Genomic DNA, 24,939 nt, shown 5'->3' with positions numbered 1-24,939 from the left:
AGCTTCTCTTTTTGGAGTATCTGCATTTTAAAGATGAATCTACGTTTTGCTATACTTCGGGTTTGTTAGAACATCAGCGTATGTGTTGACAAGGCAAAGGTGTGTTAAATATCTTTATGGGTAGTCAATCCTAATAAAGCAGGACATACGCTTAATTATAGTCATTTGACGGTAGCTTTTCTACATTAATTATAATTTTATATAATCTATGCTTGATTTAGCTGAATAATAATGAAGTAGTATTCATATGCTGTGTATGAAGAGGGTTTTGGACCCTGTATACTTATGAATTACATTCTCAATCTAAATATATAAGCATATATAAATGATATACATGCTTTTCAAAAATATCACATTATTAGAGCTTCACACTTAAATATAAATAAGATTTCTTTGCAGGTCATTGAAGATACAGGGTAATGTTGAGTGACATGCTTTTTATACACAGATCTGGATTTCATTTAGCCTATTGGTAGGTCAGAACCTAAGGGCCCAATGAATGGCTCATCTCAGTTCAGAATTTGACTCTGGGGTGAAACGACTATAGTTAAAAGAAATTATTTTTTTTGACATTTTGTCACAGTGTTATTTCTTTATAGTGATTTACTTTGTACATTTACTTGCACCCAGAGATCTCAAAGGAAAAATATATTTAACCCAGTTTCTGCGTCTTTGGCTAGAGGTGGGATTTGCAGAAGAGTGATACTCTCCATCAGCAAATGCAAGTGACGTTTGCAAACATCAGAGTCAAAATTGGAAATTCTATTTGCCCATTCCCCGGCAGCATATTCTCATTCCTTCGTGCCAGTGTTATAACTGTCATCACCTTCTAGAGTCTCTCTGTGGTATTAGTACTAGATTGTTAGTGGTTCTGTTAGGCATCATTTTTGGCAAGAAGAATAACACCAGGAACCCATAATTGCTTGGAAATTTTCATTCATTTGTTTTTGATTGTTGAAGACACATTTGCATAATGGATTCTCTAAATCTGTTCACTAGACACGTTCCTTGAAACTCTGCTTCTCAGCATACTGGGATGACTGAAGCAAAAACTAGGTCACTCTGAGTTCCTAAAGCTGAACTTTGGTGGTAGAGGGGAACTTGGGGCAGGGACCACGAAAGGAAAAAGTTTCCTGCCAAAGATGATGGACCCAAACTGACCTTAAGATCATGAGATGAGGGTGGGGAGAAAGGTGAAATAAGAACTTGGCCAGTCAAGATTCATCATTCTAAATACATTTACATCAAGACTTGTTGAATAAGGATCATAGAACAAGAATGCCAACTAGAAAATCATGTCTATTGCATGAAGAAAAGATAAGGAAATATGACATTTGCTTTTTATGTCCTACATTCTATGTCTGGATAAAATTCTCTAGCATTGTAGGATTTTTTTTTTTTTTTTTTGGATGGTTGCTGGTGATTTTTAATCCATTCTTCCTCTTCTAATGTGATTACAGTTGGGGGTACTGCCACCTGGAGCTGAGAGCTGCTTTCAGCTGGGCAAGGTTTTGTGTTTTTCTTTTCTCCCCAAAAGGATCTCAAGTCTCTTATATTTATTTGTGTATTTTAGTTTGCATGAATGGGAGAAGGAAATAATGTTCAGCAAATCAAAGGTGGCTGAATGGAATAACAGACTTCATTTCCTGAGGGAATGTTTGAGGGTGATTGAATTGCTCTCAATCTGCAAGCCATGTTTTTACACCATTTTTCTACTTGACTAATTGATTATGACAGGTGTCACCCAAGCTCTGCGGCTCAATGTGGCCCTGATGCTAAGACAGAGGCAGAGCAAGCAACCTGTGTTGATGAAATAGAAAGGCTATGCATGGGCATTTTTCTTATTGATTTTTCCAGTATATGATGTCAGTTAATTTCTGAGAGCCATTCACTGCATTAATGTAAGCAGTCATTATGACCTTATTTCCAATTGATTTTGTCCCCTGCAAGCATGATCAGTGATTTGTTCATTTGGAGCCAAACAGAACTTGAAATATCCACGGTTGTAAAATATATATATAAGCATTAGATAATGGTGAAGATCATATACCCATAAACCCCCTACAATATAAGTCAACCCCCTACAATATAAGCATGGGTATTTTTGAGTGAGTACAGAAGGAGCAGCACACAGCATTGCCATGCTGGGACTCATAGTCATTATACCCAAAGACAGAGTTTTTGGTTTTGAGATACTAAGTTTTAAGCACACTGCTTTTTCAGTTTCACAACACGATGAAAAAATTTAGAAGATCCACATTGTACCAAGTGAAAGAGGCCATACACCTAAAAAATTGCATACCTAAGAGTCCACATATATAAAATTCTAGAAAAAGCAAACTGAACCTCTAGTGACAGAAAGTAGGTCACAGGTTTCCAGGAACTAGTGGTGGCAAGAAGAATAGCTACAAGGAACAGGAGGAAAGTTTTGGGGTTGACCAATAGGCTCTGTTTCATGATTCTGGTGGTAATTTTACAGGTTTATACATCTGTCAGAACTTGACAAATTATATGTTTCAAATGGGTGCAGTCCATTGAACAGAAATCATACCTCAATAAGAGTTGTTTTAAAAAATGAAAAGATCTATTTTTCCTCACTTAAGCACTATTTAGAGAATTACCATAGATTTACCATGTCTCTAATAATACTAAACCATTTGTGCATATGGATGAAAACTTCATATTGCTCAGAATATACTCTTAGGAGAAATTGAATTGACAATATCCTTGATATATATTGAATATTCAGCCTCCAAAGGACTATTCTGAAGACAATTGAAATTTTCTCTAGTGGGCTTAATAATCTCTACTCTCCTAGGAAGAGGAGAGCATAACTGACCTTTGAGAAGTATCTCATATTGACCTGTATGATAGGTTGGTGTATTCGTTTCCCACTGCTGTGTAATAAATTACCATAAACTTAGCAATTTAATATGATATACATTTATTATTTCTTAGGTTCCTTGGGTCAGCAGACCAAGCATAGCTTTGTTGAGTTCTCTGGTTCAGGATCTCACTAGCGTACAATCCAGATATAAGTCAGAGTCTACTGTGGTCAAGTTTGACCCACCTCCAAGCTCCTAGGTTATTGTCATAATTTGTCTGGGGCTACAGGATCAAGATCCCCATTTCCTCCCCGGCCATTACCCAATGGGTACCCTTAGATCTCAGAGGCTACTCATAGTTCCCTGCCATATGACCCATTTCATAAACAGTTCACAATATGGCAGCTCATTTCTTCAAGACCATCAGGAGAAGCTCTCCTTTTAGTCTACTAAAACAGAGATCTATAAGATGTTACCTAATCATGATAGTGCTCCTTTACCTCTGCCAGATCATGTAAGGGAATGCCTGTCTCATCAGTTTTGCCATTTCTGTTAACTATAAGCCCATCTGTACGCAGTGGAAGTACAGTCAACTTAGGTCATTTGGGTCACCTTAGGATATAGTCATCACAGTTGTTTAAGAAAAGGCCCATTAAATAAATAATTATCTAGTAATATGTTTAAATAAACAAATAAGATACCTTTAAGTAAATTTTTATGTATGTGTTTCAGAACTGCTTAAACAGTATGTGATTTGATTTTAAATAATAGTATTATTGGTATACTTAAATTTTGAGTTAATTTATACTGGTTTGGTTTTTATACAAAATCCCAGGACCATAGCTATGGTACAGAATCAGGCATGTCCTTACAGGCTGCATCAGGCTCTAAAAGAGTTAATGTGCCTCTCTAAAGTTGTCGATTTCCTTCTTCCTCATCAGTAAAATAAGACCTATAATTTGCAAAATGAAGCTACATTCTTGAACAGTGACTGAATATAAAAATGGAGTATTTTAATAATTAGCTATTCAATTATCTTATGGTTGCCTACTGTTCATAAAATCAAAAACATAATGTAAAATAACATAGATCATAGTATTAGTTACAGATGTCAGCTTCTTCCTTTTTTCATGAAGAAAAGGTGTTAATGAATTACTCTAGACTGATTTCTGACATAATTGCCAGGATTGTACAATATATCATTCTACATTTATGCCACCAAATTAGCATCTGTGATTCATACCGGGTAGCTTTCTTAATTTTATCATGTACTAAATATACGTTGTTTAGGTTTTCAAAATAACAGGTGGCTCTATACCTTCTAGACTGAAACGAATTTACAATTCTGTCATGGAATTAGTGAATATTTCAAAGATGACACTAACAATATGCCTGTGGGTTTACAGTAAAATACGGCTGCAAGTCTGACAAGCTACTAAATACTACAAATGCATCAATAATTTGAACCTGAGAAATATGATTTTTAATAATTTTTATCTAATATATTTTTTCATGACAAGTGTACAACACTTAGCACTTAATATTCATTTTAGAATATCAGGAAGGCAGCTACATATGGTATCAGTAGAAGTTTGTAATGCTCTCTGTTCTTATACAAACTATATGGTTTTATTGTCACCAAAAGCTTGGGTTTGCAACATTCTACCCCTTGATCCGTGTGACCTTAGGTGCATCCTGAACTACTCAGTGTCTCTCATGATACAAAATTACAGTAGATGCCACTTGATGTGTATAAACTGATTTGCACAATACGTGATACATAGGGATCATTCAAAAAAATGATGATACAGTCCCTTATCAAACTCAACCTTGGATGTCCAGTGTTTTTGTCTTTTTCCAGCCTAAACCACTCCCTTGGGGCTAGCAACTAATGGGACAAAAAGCAGCAGAGTGTGCTATTTCTAATTATACAACTTTCTTCTGGGATCAGGAAGTCATTTGGACTCACTCTGCCCAAGTGAAAGAGGCAGTTGAAGTTTATGTTATTATATCTGTCTTTAAAATGACCAAAGAGAAACAAAGTAAGATTAAAGTGTTTGCCCAATGTAGTGCACTGGTGAAATTGGAATCAGTAAGCATTGTCTCATGATCTAATTCCTAGTGGTTGTTCTTTTTCTTTTTCTTTTTTTCTTGTTTTTCTTCTTGGACATCTCCTTTATTCAAAAGAAGCTTATGGAATACTTCCTTTCAGACAGTCATTCTTGTATGTATTTTACAAATTTGCACTGAGTAGACTATTAAAATAGTCTTAGGGGTTAAAATAGTCTTAAGGGTTAGGTACTGCTGTTATCCATATTCTATAGATGAGAAAACAGGTCCAGAAAGGAGAAAAAATTTGTTGAGGACACATACCTAGTATGTAACCAAAGCAATCTGGCTCTGGAATCTTTACTTAATCACTGTCCTTTGCTGACTTTAATTTTTAGATGTAACTCTTTTTTTTCCTCTAAACCAAAAACACATCAGATAATACCTAACTTCCCCACTCTGTGATCATTAGAGCATCTACTTTATTTAATATTCACTACTCAGTCACCAAAGAAGGTATGGATGAAGAATGTGAGTTCCAAGAATGCAAGGGCTTATCTTTTTTACTTCATTTCTATCACCTAGAATGCTGCCTGTAACAGAGGAGGTGCTCAGCAAAAACATTTTGAATGAACAAATTATCAGACACATAGATAAATGAATGGATAAGTGTACAAATTATATATGTGCCTTGTTATAAGGGAGTTTTTAGTCTAAGAAGACAAACCATAATTCAGATAAGTAAAAGGTTTTATGTCTTTTTATTCTCTTCATATTGTTCAAAAAAACCTTTCTATATATAAAACTATTCCAGTCTGGGTGAAACAGATTTGCTCAGTTTTGAAATATATATTAAAAAAACATATGGTAAAATACAAATTAAACAAGACTTTATCTGTGTGGCTCAGTCTCAATCCAGATTAATTTGGTAGAAGTGAAAATGAATTCTTTCACAGAAGTTATCTTGCCATATTTTAGCATGAAGTTTCCGTATGGGTGACATTTTTATGAGAGGAAACTGAGAAGCAGAAATAAGAATGGGAAAGAGGGGGTGTTGAAGGTGACTTCGTTTTAAATATACCCCCAATATACCAGAATCTAAAGAGATCAATAACATAGGGAGGTTAGTAGAAAGGATTTGGTATATGAGTTTCCATCCCCTTATCATTATAAAAAATGTCAAGTTTATGTTTTAAAAACTGTGGGCCATTCAATTTGCTCAAAAAGGGAGATAAAGGTAGATATGATCAAGAAGGGAAGCTAATACAATTAAGAGGGGGAATGGTTTTTTGTGTAAAGACTAATATATGCTAAGGGAAAAGAGGAAGAAACTGTCAGTGTGCAGTAATAGAGGGAGATGAAGTTATGTTTTTTAAGATTGGAAAGATAAGGTCTGAGAGGGGAGTTATATAAAAATGTATAAAACCATGAAGGATATGAAATGTGGTCATTCATTTATTCAATAGATCCCAGTATCCTATACCCCAAGAACCTTCTCAAAATTCAGAAGTAGTTGTTTTAACATGAGTTATAAGTATATTTCATAACACATAATGAATTTTCAGAGTGAAAATGGCACAGGCAGTTCCCTAATAAGTCATTAGATAACTTATGACATTTTTAATATACATCCCTAAATTTTGCAATCAGTACCATGAGAATCAGTGAAGTATTTATATAACATGGTCCCTGGTGAAACCTCTGTCAGAGAAAAATCTGCCAGACTCACTGATATTGAGTTGATAACTATAGATTTCTTCAGATGAGATTACTATGGAAACAAAATTATAATGAAATTACCTAGTGACATATTTTGTGGGTTTTAATGGGCTAAAAATAGTGAAATTATCCAAATGTAAGGGTTAGGAAAGTAAGAAAGTAAAAATAGACATAGGTAGGTAGCTCCTAAAAAAACAAAAGCAAACTAGGCTATGTTTTTGAGCAAAGGTTCATGAAGCAGAGGGCAAACATGAGTAAGAGTAAAGTGAAATTTAAAATTATTTATCATTACTGCTAATAGTTGAAAATGGAAAAAAGCCTTGGAGGAGAAAGAAGTTGAAATTGCTAACCAAAATGGACCTTAGAGGTATGTTGGAATCATAAATTGCCATATGTAGAGGACATATTAAATTATCTGGAAGTTTATCCTAGATTTTAGTGATCTGTGATATTCTTACTCTGGAGTAACAAAATCTGTGATATGTAGGTTTTAGAAATATTATTTTAATTGCCTAGATTTTATGAATCCTTCTGATTATTCAGTCCTTTCACCTGAGTCATTGGTATATAAATGTTCTCTTCTATGAATTTTAGTTTTCTAGACTTCCCTCAACAAGTTGTTCTCCTCATTCCTTCTCCCCTCTTGTCTGCTCCATGGTTATGCATTTACAAAAAACAAAGCTTCCCACCAATAACTTTGAATTTTGTTGCCTTGGTCATTATTGCCTTTACTTACCATCCTTTAGAGAATATTCAGTATTTCTCAAGGAAGCACATGGAACACCAAGCCACACAAGGTATGGTGGCTGTAAAACCACCTGAGTGCAAATGTCAAACTTCTTACCTGAGAATTTCCCCACATGACAAACATGGTGATTAGCTAGGTCCATGCTGTCCGGGAATTTATTGTGTCAACGTAAGCAAAACAGTTTTTCCATTCTGTCATCTTTAATTTTATTAGCTATTGGCTGCTAAGTAGGTGAAAAATGAAATGAAACAAGAATCTAGTTGGAATTCCATTGCATTACTTGTAGAATAAAATACAAAGTGGACACACAGTTAGACTGGTGTCAGGGGATACAGAAGTGTTAGCAAGAATCATAAGCGCTCTGGGTAGGAGGACAATTTCCAGATCCATTAACACAGTCTGAATGCTTTGTCTCTCAAGTCTGTGTTTGGAAGTCAGTGTGGTGCACATCCCTTTTAACTCTCCAGAATTAATCTTTCCTCACTGACTCATAGATGTTAGGTCTGACCACACTAAGAATCCTTAAATGTAACACTGTGCTTGTTTATTTTTTTTCTAATTTTTCACTCAGAAGTGAAATGATGCACCCCTAATAGATAAGATTTCTTTTGTCACATGTCTTCATGGAGTCTACTTTCAGCTAAAATTAAGCAAACAAACAAATAACAACAACAACAACAAAACACAATGCTAAGGGCATTAGAGTTGACCTATCAACTATGATTAAAGACACAGCTCCTCCTGTTTTCTAAATTTTATATATATGTATATACATATATATGTATATACATATATACACACATATATGTGTATATATATACACATGTGTGTATATATACATATGTATATATGTATATATGTATGTAAATCAAAAATTATATATATACACGTATGTATATACGTATATACATATACATATATACATACGTGTATATATATACATATATATATAATTTTTGATTTACAAAAAACTTGTGAAACTATTACAGAGCTCCTGTATACCCTTATGCCAGTGTCTCCACTGTTAACATCTCCCTTTACCATCTTATGTTTTTCAAAACTAAAAACAACAACAACAACATTGGGACTAGGACTTCTGGGGAAGATGGTGGAGTAGGACCATCTAAAACTCACCTCATCCCATAGATAGCACACACATAAATATGAATAACCCAGAAAACTACCCAAAGACTGAAAGAAAAGAGTCTCCACGGCTAAATGTAGAGAAGAGGCCATGTTAAAAAGGGTGGGAAGTGTGGAGTTGCAGTCAGGAAGCAAATGGATCTGTAGAACTGTTCATGAGAGGAAGGAATGCTATGGGCACAGGGAAGAGAGAGGACCAGACCCCAGGTCACTTATCCCAGGTATGGGAGACCCATATGGGAGAGATGAGTCCTTGTAACATTTGGTTTTGAAAATCAGAATGGCCTAGTAATCAGTGGAGCTTAACACCAGAAACATTAGGCAGAGACAGGAAGGCAGAGTCACACCTTTAAAGAGACAGCACAACAAACAGCCCTGCTGAGATATGTATAAAACCTGCAGTTCAAAAAAATGTCTGGAGTATAGATAAAGGAGATTTATTTACAAATCTCAGAGCTTGTGCTGGAGGGGCAGGGATCTTTGGCAGACTCCTCTAAGAACAAAAGAGCTGGTGGCTCCATTTCCCTCTCCAATCCCCCAGCTGAGATATACAGATATATATTGCCAGAACCAGCATAGCAGAAATGCTCTCCACCTAACTTATTAACAGCACACCCCACCCCCGTTCTGAAGATACACTGCCTCCATGCAAGCCTGGGCAGGAGTTTTCTCTGGTGGTTGTAGGCCCCCTCCCATAGTAGACCTATGCAGAACTTGTGTGGCACTTCACACCCCACCCCTACGTTCTCCTGTGGGCCTGCCTTCTCCAATATGTCCCTAGCCAGAGGCCTTTCAAAGCAGTGCTGCAAGCCTGGCAGTCTGCAAAGAGCCCCAGTGGGCCAACACCACTCCAGAGTGACTCGTGCCCCAGGGAGAGGAGATGATAACCACACATACCATTCCCACTACAGCCCCACAGTAGGTTGGGCACATACATCAGATCTGAGTACACATCTTACCCACCTACTAAAGCTTCTCAGGGGACAACACAGGGAAAGTGCCCTGCAATTCAGTGCTACTGCATCTTTAGCAAATGCCTTGTCTGACTCAACTGAAGCCCAAGGTGGCCTCAGACTCACCTGCTACAGGAAACATACCCTGCTCACAACTAGCAAAGGATCCATTGCATATGACTGGACTGAAGACAAAAACAGCTCAGCCACAACAGTAGGACATACACAATACACCCAATACGCACAACACACAGGAGACACTTCTGTAGTGCTAAGTTCTGGTGAACAGGGACATTGCAGGGCATTATAGGACCAATTCTTATAAGGCCACTACTTTCAAGAACAGGAGACATAGCTGTTCTAACATAGAAACAGACATAGAGAGTTAGATAAAATGAGAAGACAGGAATATGTCCCAAATAAAAGAACAGAGCAAGAGCAGAGCAAGAGAGCCAAATAAAATGGAGATTGAGTAATAGGTCTGATAAAGAATTTAAACTAATAGCCATAAATATATTTACTGGACTTGTGAAAAGAGTGGAGGACCTCAGGGAGACTCTCAGAAAAGAGATAGAAAACATAAAAAAGAGCCAATCAGAGATGAAGAACTCAATAACTGAAATTAAAAATATACTACATGGAATAAATAGTAGACTGGAGAAAGCAGAAGAATGGATCAGCTACCTGGAGGACAGAGTAATGGAAAGCAATACACCTGAACAGGAGAAAGAAAAAAAATAAACAAAAATACATAGGCAACACTGCAACATCATCGAGCATAATAACATTTGCATTTTTGGGATCCCAGAAGGAGAAGAGAGAGAAAAGGGGCAGAAAATTTTATTTTTTTAAAAAGATTTATTTATTTATTTATTTATTTATTTGACAGATAGAGATCACAAGTAAGCAGAGAGGCAGGTGCGGGGGGGTGGGGGGGAGTGGAGCAGGCTCGTTGCTGAGCAGAGAGCCTGATCTAGGGCTTGATCCCAGGACCCTGGGATCATGACCTGAGCTGAAGGCAGAGGCTTAACCCACTGAGCCACACAGGTGCCCCATAAAATTTATTTGAAGAAATAATAACAAAAAATTCCCAAAGCTGGAGAAAGAGAGAGAAATCTATATCCAGGATGCACAGAGAGTCCCCAACAAAATCAATCCAAGGAGGTCCACACCAAGACATAGTAATGAAAATGGAAAAAGTAGTGATGGAGAGGGAATTTTAAAAGCAGCAAGAGAAAAGAAAACAGATACATACAAGGAAAACCCCAAAAGGTTATCACCTGATTTTTTTTTTTTTTGAGGAAAGTTTGTAGACCCGAAGGGAGTGACATAATGTATTCAAAATGCTGAAAGAAAATATAACCTGCAACCAAAAATACTTTATCCAGCAAAGCTGTCATTCAGAATAGAAGGAGATACAGAGTTTCCCAAACAGAAGTTAAAAGAATTCATGACCACAAAACCAGCTCTGAAGAAATGTTAATGAGGACTCTGAGTGGAAAAGAAAGATGATAAGGAGAAGCAAGAAAAGTAAGAAGCACAAACACAGTAATATTTAGTATAGCTATAAAAATCAGTCAAGGGATTCACAAAATGAAAGAATGTGAAGTATAACACCATGTACCTAAAAAGGAGTAAAGAATGGGTTCAGACTTCAGCAACCATCATCTTAATACAGACTGCTATATGCATAAGAGGTTATATATAAACCTAACGGTACCTACAAATCAAAAACTGGTAATAGAAATGCAAAAAATAAAAAGAAAAGAATCTAAGTATATCATTAAAGAAAGTCAGCAAACCATGAGAAAAGAGCAAGAGAAGAAAGGAATAAAGAAAAACTACAAAATCAACCGCAAACCAAGTAACAAAATGACAGTAAGTATATACCTACTAATAATTACTTTGAATGTAAATAGACTAAACACTTCAATCAAAAGACATGGAGGGGGTGACAGAATAGATAAAAAAGGAGAACCAATCTATATGCTTTCTACAAGAGACTCATTTCAGACCTAAAGACAAGGGCAGACTGAAAATAAAGGGATAGAACAACATTTATCATGCAAATAGCAGTAAAGAGAAAGCTAGGGTAGCAATACTGATAACAGAACAAAAAAAACAAAACAACAACAACAAAAAAACCTTTAAAACAAGACTTTAAGAAGAGACAAAGAAGGACACTATGTAATTATAAAGGGGACAATCTAATAAGAAGATCTAATAATTGTAAATATTTACACACCCAACATGGGAAAAATCAAATACATAAAGCAGCTAATAACACACATAAAGGAACTAATTGATAGTAATGCACTAATAGTAGGGCACTTTAATACCTCACTTGCATTAATGGGTAGATCATCCAGAGAATCAAGGAAACTGTGGTTTTGAATGACACATTGGAGCAGATATATTCAGAACATTCCATCCTAAGACAGCAGAATATACATTCTTTTCAAGTGTACATGGAACATTCTCCAGAATAGATCACATGTTAGGCCACAAAACAAGTTTCAACAAATTAAAAAAAGATTGGAATCATACCAAGCACCTTTTCTGACCACAACACTATGAAACTAGAAAGCAGTCACAAGAAAAATATCTGAAAGAACACAAGTACATGGATGTTAAATAACATGCTATTAAACAGTGAATGGATCAATGAAGAAATCAAGGAGGAAATTAAAAAATACATGGAAACAAATGAAAATGAAATGGTCCAAAATCTTTGGGATGCAACAAAAGCTATTCTAGGAGGGAGGTTTGTAGCAATATAGGTCCACCTCAAGCAAGCAAGAAAAGTCTCAGGTAAACAGCATAACCTTACACCTAAGGGAGCTAGAAAATCAAGAACAAACAAAACCCCAAACCAGTAGAAGGAAGGAAGTAATAAAGATTAGATAAGCAATAAAAGAAGTAGAAACTAAAAACAAAAACAAAAACAAAAAACAAAAAACACAGTAGAATAACTCAATGAAACCAGGAGCTGGTTCTTTGAAAAGATCAACAAAATTGATAAAAATTTAGCCAGACTCATTAAAAAAAAAAAAAAAAAAGAGAGTTAATACCTCTTCTTCTCATTCTGCCCCCAACAAAATAGAAGAGGAAGGAAAACTTCTAAATTAATTCAGTGACACAAGCATCACCCTGATACCAAAACCAGATAAAGGCACTATCAAAAAAAAAAGAGAACTGCAGGCCAGTATCTCTGATGAGCACTAATGCAGAAATCCTCAACAAAATATTGCAAACTTTATCCAACAATACATTTAAAAAACCATTCACCATGATCAAGTGAGATTTATTCCTGGGATGCAAGGGTGGTTGCAAATCAATCAACATGATACGTCATATCAACAAGAGAAAGGATAAAAACAATATGGTCATTTTAATAGATACAGAGAAAGCATATGACAAAGTACAACATCAGTTTATGATAAAAACCCTCAGCAAAGCAGGTTTAGAGGTAATATACCTCAAGGTAAGAGAGTTCATATATGAAAAACATGAAGGCAGGGGTGCCTGCTTGGCTCAGTGGGTTAAGCCTCTGCCTTTGGCTCAGGTCATGATCCCAGGGTCCTGGGATCGAGCCCCACAATCAGGCTCTCTGCTCAGCAGGGAGCCTGTTCCCCCCCCCCCTCTCTCTGCCTGCCTCTCTGTCTACTAGTGATCTCTCTCATCTCTCTCTCTCTCTGTTAAATAAATAAATAAAATCTTATAAAAGAAAAGAAAAACATAAAGGTAACATCATCTTTAATGGGAAAAAACAGAGAAATTTTCCCAAAGGTCAGGAACAAAACAAAGATCTCCACTCTCACCATTTTTATTCAACACAATACTAGAAGTCCTAGCCACAGCAACCAGAAAACAAAGAAACATAAAAGGTATCCAAGTCGGTAAATAACAAGTAAAACTTTCACTAGTTGCAGATGACATGATATTATATATAGAAAATCCTAAAACTCCAATAAAGAAATCACTAGAACTGATAAGTGAATTTAATAAAATCACATGATACAAAATCAATGTACGGAAGACTGTTGCATTTCTATACACTAATAATGAAATAGCAGAAAGAGAAATTAAGAAAACCATTTCATATGCAATTGCACCAAAAATAAGATACCTAGAAATAAACCTGGCCAAAGAGATAAAAGATTTGTAATCTACAAGTTTTAAAATACTGATGAAAGAAATTGAAAGTGGCACAAAGAGGGCACAAGTGAATAGGGGTGGGAGGGAAGAGCAGTGGAAGAGGGAGAGAAGCAGACTCTCTGCTGAGTGCAGAGCCTGAAATGGGACTCAATCTCAGGACCTGAGCCGAAATCACCAGACGCTTAACTGAGTGAGCCACCCAGGTGCTCTAGTACTTTGTATTTTTATGGTGACATCCTTTGCAGTGACATGATTATTTTTGGTGGAATTAGTAATTATTCTGAGAGATAATAAGAATTTTCAAACATATTGAAATGAAAGTTGCATATACTGATACTATTTTCCCATCTTTTCTGGTTCTGCCTTTCTTACTTTCTTGTCTTGGTTAGTTTAGTTAATTTGTGACAACTATTTGCATATTAGGAAAATCAGTCCTTTATAATATCATTAAAAATACTGTTCCAATTTATCATGCATATTTTAATCTCACTCATTATGCTTTTCCACACAAAAGCTTTAATTTCAATATGGTGGTAATATTTATTTTTCTTTATGGGTTCTGTTTTTTTGTCATATCCTCACAACTGCCTGCCCATATGTTTTATGATGAAAAAAATTCAGAGACAGGAGACATTATAATAAGGTTGTATAGTAAGTAGTGACTCTGGCACAGAATTCCATCATTTTAACATCCTAATTCCAAACTCCCCTCCCCCCACCCAGTATTATGTTATCTTTAAGGATAGCCATTATCCCTAAAGTGGGCTGTGATGCTGCCATTGGGTTCCAAATTCTGTCTCATATTTCAATGAATCAGCTTCAGAGAAAAAAAGAGAGAAATAATAAGTAGAAAAACAAACAGGAAAAAGAGACAGAGATGGAAGACACTGTTCCTTCCTAGCATGATAGAACCTTAGTGGTAGCAATCTTATAACCTACCTTACCCTAGAAGCTATCTGTCCAGCTACTGACTGAAAGACAATATAGCCTGCTTCCTAATTGCAATCCTAGGATTCTTTTCACTTTGCTCTAGAAAAAAAAATGTCATCCATCATACCTCTTGATGAGGAAAAACATGTGAATATAGGTCAAACATATATTTTGCTTTAGTTATAATAGCAACCACGAATCAAATTTGAAATAGATACATTTATTATCATAGTTGAATACATGTATCCTATATTTCAGAATAATACATGCCCTATGTTATATTTGGAATTATTCAATTGATTTATCAGCCATAATTCAAACTGATACGGGCCTTTGAGTAAATCAACACATTTATGGATTATTTAAAAAAATCAAACAAGACTTTGTGAAAGACCCATCTTGCTCTATAGGAATTAATACTGTTCTATTTAGAGTGACCAAAAAGAATGCTGGAATTTGATTCACAGCCATAATTTATAAAATAATGTGTTTTTATTACTTAATCATCTCTGATGGTTATTCCTTTTGTCTGCGTACTTAATGGATATGAAGTATGAGTGCTAGGTTCAGGCCAATAAGCCTTTTTTATGGTTTACAGCTTTACTAGCATTTTCTTTACTTCAGTACACTAAAAAAGAAAAAGAAGGGGGGGGAAGCTTATGTGAGTGATCACTCAACTGTGGCTGCAAGTTCTCTATGCTCACTGTCTCAATTCCCAGAAAGGGGACTAGAATAGAATTATACTGCCTCTCTCACTCGTGTGTGCTCACTCTCTCTCTCTCTCTCTCTCTCTCTCTTTTTCTTTCTCTGGTATATCAAACTCAAAAGAAACAGGGTCCTAAGGAAACATATGCATTCTGTCCCCCCTTGTAGTTTTTCAGTGGCTTCATAGTGGTGATATGAGACTGTACTTGTATAGACTTAATTGGAATAAGTAATAATTTATCTTAGTTTTATATCCTCTTTTATTCTTTTTATTTCCCTTTAATATGTTTTGGAGGCTATAAAACTTGAGGATGAGTAGCTAGGGGTTAGAGCCAAGTGAACTGCACATGGCTACTTAATAAACCTCCATGCCCTGTCAATGCACTCCTGGCCTGAGATGTTGCCTCCCACACTCATTCTCCTCTTGTCTACCAGAAGCATAGTATTTGGTGAGTATGTTCTGAAATTCTCATTCTCAGAGATGTTTCAGAACATCAAAACTAGCCCATCCTGGCAATGAGCATTTCCATGGGTACACTTATACAGTAACTTTAAATAAATTATTTAAAAATTTATTTTAAATCCCATGGACAAAGTTGGACGTTTGCCATTAGTAGAACTCACCGAGCCATCAAACGAGATTGCAGCTTTTTTTTTTTTTTTTTTTTTTCCCTGAGTGAGCGGGCCGTGGGCCGGGGGCGGGGAGAGTGACTCGGTATCCAGAAATAGTAAAAACAGTTCTTTTTTTTTTTTTTTTTTTAAGATTTATTTATTTATTTATTTGACAGACAGAGATCACAAATAGGCAGAGAGGCAGGCAGAGAGAGAGAAGGAAGCAGGCTCCCTGCTGAGCAGATATTTGACAGACAGAGATCACAAATAGGCAGAGAGGCAGGCAGAGAGAGAGAAGGAAGCAGACTCCCTGCTGAGCAGAGAGCCCGATGTGGGGCTCGATCCCAGGACCTTGAGATCATGACCTGAGCCGAAGGCAGAGGCTTTAACCCACTGAGCCACCCAGGCGCCCCAGTAAAAACAGTTCTTAATGGTATCTACATTGCTGAACAGAATAACTGAAGCTTTCAATTGCCCCTACTTAATTTGTATTATTTTCAACTTACTTTTACTTGAGTTTCTTAAGAGAAAAATTCAGCTCTTATAAAAAAAAATTAAGACTACCTAGCATTGATTCAATTTTTTTTTTTTTTTCTTAACAACATAGCTTGTTAGCTATTTTATTTTGGTAGTGTCTCACCAAAGGAAATTGCATTAAAAAATACTGCTTGTTAATGCCTACCATGCTGATTTGTATCAGCAATACATGTGTTCTTTAGATGTTCTTCACGGCTGGAGAAGAGGATTGCATGGCAGCCGGGGACAAAGTGCCATATGGCTGAGATAAGGTGAATGTTGATAAAGGCACGTGAGAGATGGGAGGGGAGATGTCATAGCTTGTCAGTCTCTATCCCTAGAGGAAGCTCTGGTGACAGGGGAATGATTGAAATGGCACATTTGGGGTCCCTGGGCATGGAGAAGGGATAAATAATGACTAACAATTCAATGACATAAACTCAAGGGAAGGATGGAAACAAAGGGAGCTGGGGACTGCGTAGAAGCAGAGCTTTCCTACCGTTGGTGAAAGATGCCAGGAAGAGACATTGATGAGAGAGATGATTAAAGGTGGCCTCACAAAGCCTTGAATAGTGACAGATGGGAAAGGTACAGTGGTTAGTAAGAAAATACAGAGAGAAAAGAGACCTGAAATGAAGTACATTCTTGCTGAAGTAGACATGTGGGATGACAAAAAAGAATGAATTTTCTCTGTAACCTGAGAAAGGAAATAGGGAGAGATATTGAGCTGATCAACTCCTATCCTTGCATGGCAGAAGCACCCTTGTCCCCAACTCACTTGACCTATCAGATTTAGCCCAAATCCTTCCCAAAGCCTTTCCAGGAAGGATCCTAGATTTCCAGCCAGATATCAAGAAACTGGTCCAGCAGAAGCAGACTTTCTGCTTTCCGGATCTGAAGACAGATAAATAACAATAAACATTCACTGAGTGTGTATCATATGCCAGGTACTGTGAGCAGCCCTTAAATCCAGTTTACATCATCAATGAACTGGATCAGTTTTCAAATGTGGAGTGTAGGGCTCAGAGAAGCCAAATAGCTTGGGGTTCCAACCCCATCTATTTCATTGCAATTTTCTAGTTGAATCCACTTGTTTACAAAAAGATTGGACTAGCCACCTTCTCAAGCTGCTTGAGGTCTGCTCCATTTTGGGTAAACCCTTTTAAAAGGCACTTTCTTAAATAAAGTGAAAATAAAGAATATAATTGGTTCACACATGTGTAGGTTGGCCAGTTTCATTTACCAGATATTATTTTCCTCTCATTCTGTCTTTTGAAAAAACTTTAAACTCTGAGAGATATAGTAATCTCTGCTGATATGATAATATATTCTAGATTTTTTTTTTTGGATCTTATATCTTTGTATGGCCATAGGTAATCCTTCTTACCATGCAACCTTGTCCTGGCAATTCTCTTTGATATATGGTTTGGGGTTAAGAATCACACTTCAAGTAACAGATGCCCAGGTTCTTTTATGGATGTGTAAGTCACTCAAACTTCTCAGGCTTCTGCTCTGCTTCTTAATGAAAGCATTGTTTTTCTTAGAAATTATTCCTATATGAACACATCTTCTACATTTTTTGGCACATAGTTGGATTTTAGGAACCTGTTCCCCTCTCATTTGGTCTGAAATGAAGTAGTCTCATCATAAATCTACATGCCTTTGGGACCTGCCTCAGAGTTCAGCTTTTTAATCTACTTTGTCATTTATTAGCAGAGTAATAGTGATTAGCATGACCAGCTTGTAGTAATAGCTCAGTCCCCTCCCAGTACATAATCTCAGATACCTATTTTTGAGGGTTCTGAGAGGGAATTTTTTAGTCAAAGTCTTAACATTATAAATTTCACAATTTTCCAATGCCTTTCATTTAGCTAACACTATAAGAATGTATTGGATGCCTAGGATGTCACTAAACATATGCTACTAGATTTGGGGATTAGATTGGTGAACAGTGTAAAATTTGCTTCTACTCTTACGGAGAATACAATTTGGTATAGGATAACAAAAAATGACTAGACCATTAGAGTTCAGTATATGAAGTTTCCAGAGGGGACTTCTCCTATTTCTGTGAAAGTCCAGAATGAGAGGCTCCTAAGCCAGAGCGGGAATCCGTGAGGTGACACCTGAGCAGAAGGCTGAAGGAGAAGCCCAGGTCAGGGCCGCAGAGCAGTTGGAGGGAGATATTCCCTCCAGGTTGGTGCACACAAAAGTAGCAGAGGTGAAAGCACAAGGTCTTCATGGAACCAGTTAAGGTCAATGACCCCAGAGACCTTCCTCTGTGCCCTTCTCAGGCTTACAGCTGCCCACAACAGCTGAGAACATAGAACTGGGATGGAAGAAGCAATGTAAGAGGTAGGAAGAGATTGGTCCTTGTCGGTGAAGATGGGGCAGGGAGAATCAGCAATGGCTGAGCTGGCTTCTGGCTCTGGCCTTGACACATGGATTTAAAAAGGCCTTCATGCGGGGCACCTGGGTGGCTCAGTGGGTTAAAGCCTCTGCCCTTCAGCTCCAGTCATGATCTCAGGGTCCTGGGATTAAGGCCTGCGTCGGGCTCTCTGCTCAGCAAGGAGCCTGCTTTCCCCTTCTCTCTACCTGCCTCTCTGCCTATTCGTGATCTCTCTCTGTCAAATAAATAAATAAAAATATTTTTAAAAATAAAATAAATAAAAAGGCCTCTATGCAGTTCCTTACACATAGTAATCCCTCCATTAATATTGAATGGACTAATGATTGGATACATGAATTGATTTACCAAAGAAAATGCATGCATGTATGATCCAATTCCACAGCACTACTACTATGCTAGTCTGTAAAATGATAAATTAAATAGGTTTCTGGGAACGGACTAGAAATGGTTTAGGGAGAAAGCGTGTTGTGATTTCTAAAACAACCACCCTACTGAAAATTTAGGATGGAATTAGTTTATCAATAAGAGACTATCTCGGACTTAGTAATTGTCTTACATGTATACACCTATGTTTTGAAAAACAGTTTCCTATTCTCTTAGGGAAAAATCCAGAGTTTAAAAATAATTTTTTTTTATGGAGGAGTGCACTGTTCCTGGAAATACTACAATACCAGGTCCATGTGTGAAGCAGACAGAGCAAGCTCCTCTTCCATCTCCCCGATCCAGAAATCCATTGAATACATTGTAGTCAGTCAGAGGACGTATCAGATATTAAACTGATAAGAACAGATACTACACTTGATCTTCACTAAAATGCACAGAAGCAATTAAAAATAATTCTTCACATCAAGCATAATAGTAGGAACTTGATAGACATTCAATAAATATTGATTATTCCATTTTAGAGACTAACCCAATAAATTCTTTCATGTAAAGATTAAGATTTAATGAGATATTATGAAGATCATTAACTTCTATCTCATATTAATTTAAAATAAAAAAGTTGTTTCAAATCATAATTTTTTTAAGTTTACATTTTCTTTGTTTTACTAAAGTTCTCAATATACTAGCTAGAAAGCCGTGATTCTTTGAATATTAAAAATAATATGAAACCTTAGAAAAAATGTTGTTCTCTGTAATTTCAACCTTATACAGCTGAGCATCTTTTTGGCAAGTTTGCAGAATTACTTTGTGAAATATAAAAACTTTAAAGCAAAATGTAAATTTTATCTGCTTCTTCATTTGGACAATTAAAAGCTAGAGTTTGAGGTCAAGGGAACAATGATAAGAAAAAAATATAAAAGGAAAAGAAATAATATTTGTCCTGAGAACAATTAAATGTTCCTTTAATTTCCTTAATGTTACTCATTTATATTTTACTCGAATCTTCAGGCTAATAAGGAGATGATGTGAATAAAACATCTAGTTGATCTGGTGGATACATTTATAGTATTTTCATTAATGATATGGGGAATGACAAGAAAGTAAGCCTATTGCTTGTTTGATATTAATGAAAATTAAATGTTTTTGTGAATACATCTAATCATAATTCATGTGCCTCAGAGGGAGTAAAGGTCAGGCAGTTAATAAGGTCAAGGAAAAGTTAATATCTGTAAGGCACCTGGGTGGCTCAGTGGGTTAAGCCGCTGCCTTCGGCTCAGGTCATGATCTCAGGGTTCTGGGATTGAGTCCCGCATCTGGCTCTCTACTCAGCAGGGAGCCTGCTTCCCTCTCTCTCTCTCTCTGCTTACTTGTGATCTCTCTCTGTCAAATAAATAAAATCTTTAAAAAAAATTAATATCTGTAAACATTATATAGTAAAATTCTAAGAGAAACAAACTTTCTGGTATCTAGGCAGACATGGCTTTATAGAAAAATTAACCCAATAATGTAATTGTTACCAAGGCTATTGCACTGCCGTCATAAAATAGTAATAACAATACTAGTAGTAGTAGTAGTGACTAGGAACTTAGAAACCAAAATTTCAAAACTATTCTTTGAATTTCTATTATTTTCAGAAATCACTTCCTTTTCCTGGATTTTATTATGATAATTTTCTTTGATAAAGAGATTCTTCTAAATAAATTTTTTTAAAAAGACTATGTTATAGTATGGTAAATTCGCCTCCTCTTCTCCATGACAACAGATAAAGAAGCTGTAACCATGGCAACAGTAATGGGCCAGGGAGATTAGGGCCAGACTGGAGATTAGGCCTCCAAGAGCAAAGAAAAAAAGTCCTGATTAGTTCCTTATTGAGACCTTCTGTGGAGACGAGTAACTGTAGAGAGAAAGCATGGAGGATTAGTAAGAACAAAATTAATTCCCTGTATAAAGAAAGAAGCCATCCCTTTGTTAAAAATGTGTCCGTTCCTTTTCATACGAGGACTGTTTAAATTGAGGTAAAAGGGTCTATGATTAATTCTATTCTGAGCTTTATCTGTGTCATCTGCGTCTAGACTGGCTCTGTGAGAAGGCACTTCTGGAAGCCTGAGGAGAAAAGCATCCTTGCGCAGACTCCCATGGCTCTCCCTCTTGGCAGCCCCTGCATAGGTGGGGAAACCACCACATTTTTGATGTGATATCATCTCTAAGTGAGGCACATTTGGGGAAAAAGGAATTGAAATTTTTTTTCTCCTGTTCTTTTAAAACTAATTTGTCTAACTTCTTGAGAGCTCTCAAAAGATTTATACAGGTCATCCTGGATCATGTTTTGTTTTTTAGAAAATCTTTTGTTAAAAAAAAAAAAATCTAGTAATAATCCCATTTGCTTTAAACTGGCAAGATGTATAGGGATTACATTTTGAGAAAATGAGCTATGATTTTGCCAGGATGCATGGATAACGAGGTTACTTGGGGTGTTTTAGATGATAAATTTATAAACCTGAGAATGGTCAGATGGTATGAATATTATTCATATTAAAGGATTTTGTGAAATTAACTTCTAAAAAGACTGTACTTTTTCAAACTTCAGCTGACAGTGTAAGAAAGTGTCACATCCTGGCCAACCCTAGATACTAACATTCTTTAAAAGTCTTGCTACTCTGACAGATTTTTTTTTTTAATACACTTTATTCTGACAGACTTTTTAGATTTTATTTTAATGCACTTTTTTTTTTTTTTTTACTGTCAGGTTGAACCCTAATTTAAAATAAGATTCTTTATTTTTTATTTATTTTGGATTTGTTTTTAAATATTATAGATCTTAACTATCATCTGTTAGATATTTTACAAATACTTTAGGTCATTCTTTCCAGAGGCAATAACACTAGACTAAGCGAAGGGGGACAACAGGAGTTAGGTAGACGAGATGGGTCTGTTAGCATGGGAGCTGCTGTGGGAAGGCTTCGGGGAATCCACATGGGGAGAGCCTGCTTAGTGCAAGCAGCGAAAAGCCAGGGAGCCTCCAGATCCTCTTATCATTCATAGGCGTGATGATTAGGTATTCATGCTGTTGCGAGGCATGTTCCTCCCTCAAACCTTATTATGAACTCAGCACACCCCCCCCCATCTGTGGGGCAGTGATGGGGGATGGTGAGGAGAAAATCCAAGAAGCCTCCATGTGAGCTTCAGGAGGAATGCCCTCATCTATGTCTTGCCATTGACTTCTCTGTACTTAGAAGGGCTGGCATTAGATAAGCATTCTATGAATATTTTTTGGATGAGTGGAGCTAATGGATGCTGCTTATTGTGGAAACTTTGCAAGCCTCTCCCCAGAGTGGTATTTTTCTGGCAACAGGAACACACTAGGCTGTTATGCAGGATGGCCCTTGGAATCACCCTCAGTCAGTGGTGGAGGAGTAGTGGATAAATACCTTCGCGTGCTTCTTTCAAGACGTGCCACACTGGCCTGCAGAGCCCCACATGGAGCTGCCATCCAGTTTCCCACAGTGCTAACTGCCAGATAAGTCACATTTTCTAGCTTTCACTCCCTGCCGTCTCACTTCCCAACTTCCTTGGATCACCTTCCAAATCAACTCTTTGTGCTTCAATCTGTGTCTTAGGCCTCTTTGTGGAGGAAGCCAAACTATGAAAAGGGATAAACAGGAGCCAGGCCTGTAGACCCATCTCAAAGTTTGGAGATTCCCTGAGGTAAAGAATAGACACTGAGGAAAAATAAATAATAGAGTAATATGACCAGATGTGTCTTTTTTTTTTTTTTTCAAGATTTTTATTTATTTATTTGACAGACAGAGATCACAAGTAGGCAGAGAGGCAGGCAGAGAGAGAGGAGGAAGCAGGCTCCCTGCTGCTGAGCAGAGAGCCCGACGCAGGGCTCGATCCCAGGACCCCGGGATCATGACCTGAGCCGAAAGCAGAGGCTTTAACCCACTGAGCCACCCAGGCGCCCCAGATGTGTCTTTTTATAAGCTTATTCAGAATGCTATCTGTACACAGAGTACATTTGAGGGAGATGATTGGAAGGAAAACAGAGGAGCTGGAAAAAGTGGAGATATCTGCAGCAAACAGAATGATGGTATAGTGGTAGAGCTAACATGGGGTAGGTTTACCAGATGTCCGGGGTTGGGGGACTCCTAGAAAGGCTGAGTGAGAGAGAGAGTCAGGGGTAGGAGATACCTTTTGCATTTCTGGGCTATACAGTTGTGAGGGAAGTGTAGATGCAACTGAGTTGAGCAACCCAGGTGGAGAAGTAGGCTGAGTAGACAGTGAAGGGGGTGGGGAGGATAAATTCACATAACTGTACTAGTTTGAGATGTCCATGGTGTGTGGAAGTACAGGTTTTTGTCAGGAGGCTTAATATCATCCACATTTTTGAGACGGATTCTACATATCCAGGCATCAGTCTTCTCCCTCTCCTCACCATTGTGCCACATAAGATTGACTAACTTGCTGCCAGTCCACCATTTGTTTCAAATACTGGGTTGACCAAAAAAGCAAGGGGAAATTTTACCTATAAAGAAATAGGCTGGGGTCACTGGGTGGCTCACTGGTTAAAGCCTCTGCTTTCAGCTCAGGTCATGAGATCAGGTCACGATCTCAGCGTCTTGGGATCGAGCCCCACGTCGGGCTCTCTGCTCAGCAGGGAGCCCACTTTCCTTCCTCTCTCTCTGCCTGCCTCTCTGCCTACTTGTGATCTCTGTCAAAGAAAGAAAGAAAGAAAGAAAGAAAGAAAGAAAGAAAGAAAGAAAGAAAGAAAGAAAGAAAGGAAGGAAGGAAGAAAGGAAGGAGGCTCAGAAGATATGGAGCCAGAAACAACTGTGAAAGATTTCTGCAGTTCTTTAAAACTTCTTTCTCTATATATAGGGTATGTATTGTCAATTGATAATGTTTCTGGAACCATTAGGGAGTAATAAAGCCCCCCTGACCCCAGTGGATTTTCCCGCTAACAGGAGTGTAGTGCACAGTAGGAATAGCGACTCTGCCAGCCCCTGGAGAAAGTGAATGCAAGGACGAAGACTCATTTTGGTAAGAACTAGAGAAAATGTCCCACAAAAGCCAGTCTGAAGAGTAAATGTAGGCAAATGAGTCCTTGTGATTTGGGGCTAGAAATCACCTGTCAAAATGAAACATATGTTTCCTACCCTTGGGAACTTGAAAAAATAAGAAGATGAATTATGAATATACACATTTAATAGAAAATTCCATTATAGATTGTAAATGCCCCAAATATTTTTTTAAAAAATGAGTTCTTCAATTGTGGATGATTTATTCCTGTGAATAACAATTCTTAAATTTTGCCATACATGCAAAGATACTCTACAAGTATAGAACATTTATGTATCTTTATGTCTGGCAGGATTTTTTTTCTGTCAGTTCCTTTCTAGCAGATCTTCTGTAAGAACTCTTTCTACTCTTGGTTAGCTTCTATCAACTTTGGTTTGCTGTTCCTTTAAATTGTATCTAAAACAGGGTAAACAGGCTCAGACTGGAATAAGGCTTTACAGTAACTGCTTGGTTACCTGAGGCATTTATCCATGGCTATGTTTCTCTGTGCCATGCCTAAACAGAACATTTTAATTGTTACAGATCCCATGAGTAATGGAAATTGGACAAGTATGCCCTAGAGTCATATATGTTATTAATTAGCCACCTTTCATAAGGTCCAAGAAATTCTAATATATCTTTGATTCCATTCACAGTTTGCTTTCCCTTGTTTTTCTTCCTTCCTTTAGAATGGACCATTCTATGTTTGCTAATAGATTGGTTTTGCCTTCC

The 24,939-nt window shown here is 37.1% G+C and overlaps 1 protein-coding gene across 1 annotated transcript in view; it reads left to right on the top strand.

Moving 5' to 3' along the window:
- DCC (DCC netrin 1 receptor) overlaps window positions 1-24,939 on the top strand; it is a gene marked incomplete at both ends in the record, with an annotated part of 1,141,350 nt that overhangs the window by 772,147 nt on the left and 344,264 nt on the right. The gene's annotated exons all lie outside the window — the stretch shown is intronic.

This window comes from Martes martes (genome assembly GCF_963455335.1).
Source record: "Martes martes genome assembly, chromosome: 13".
In the NCBI taxonomy this organism is placed as follows: domain Eukaryota; kingdom Metazoa; phylum Chordata; class Mammalia; order Carnivora; family Mustelidae; genus Martes; species Martes martes.
Note: the sequence above shows the minus strand (reverse complement) of the source record. Positions and strands in the feature narration are given on the sequence as shown.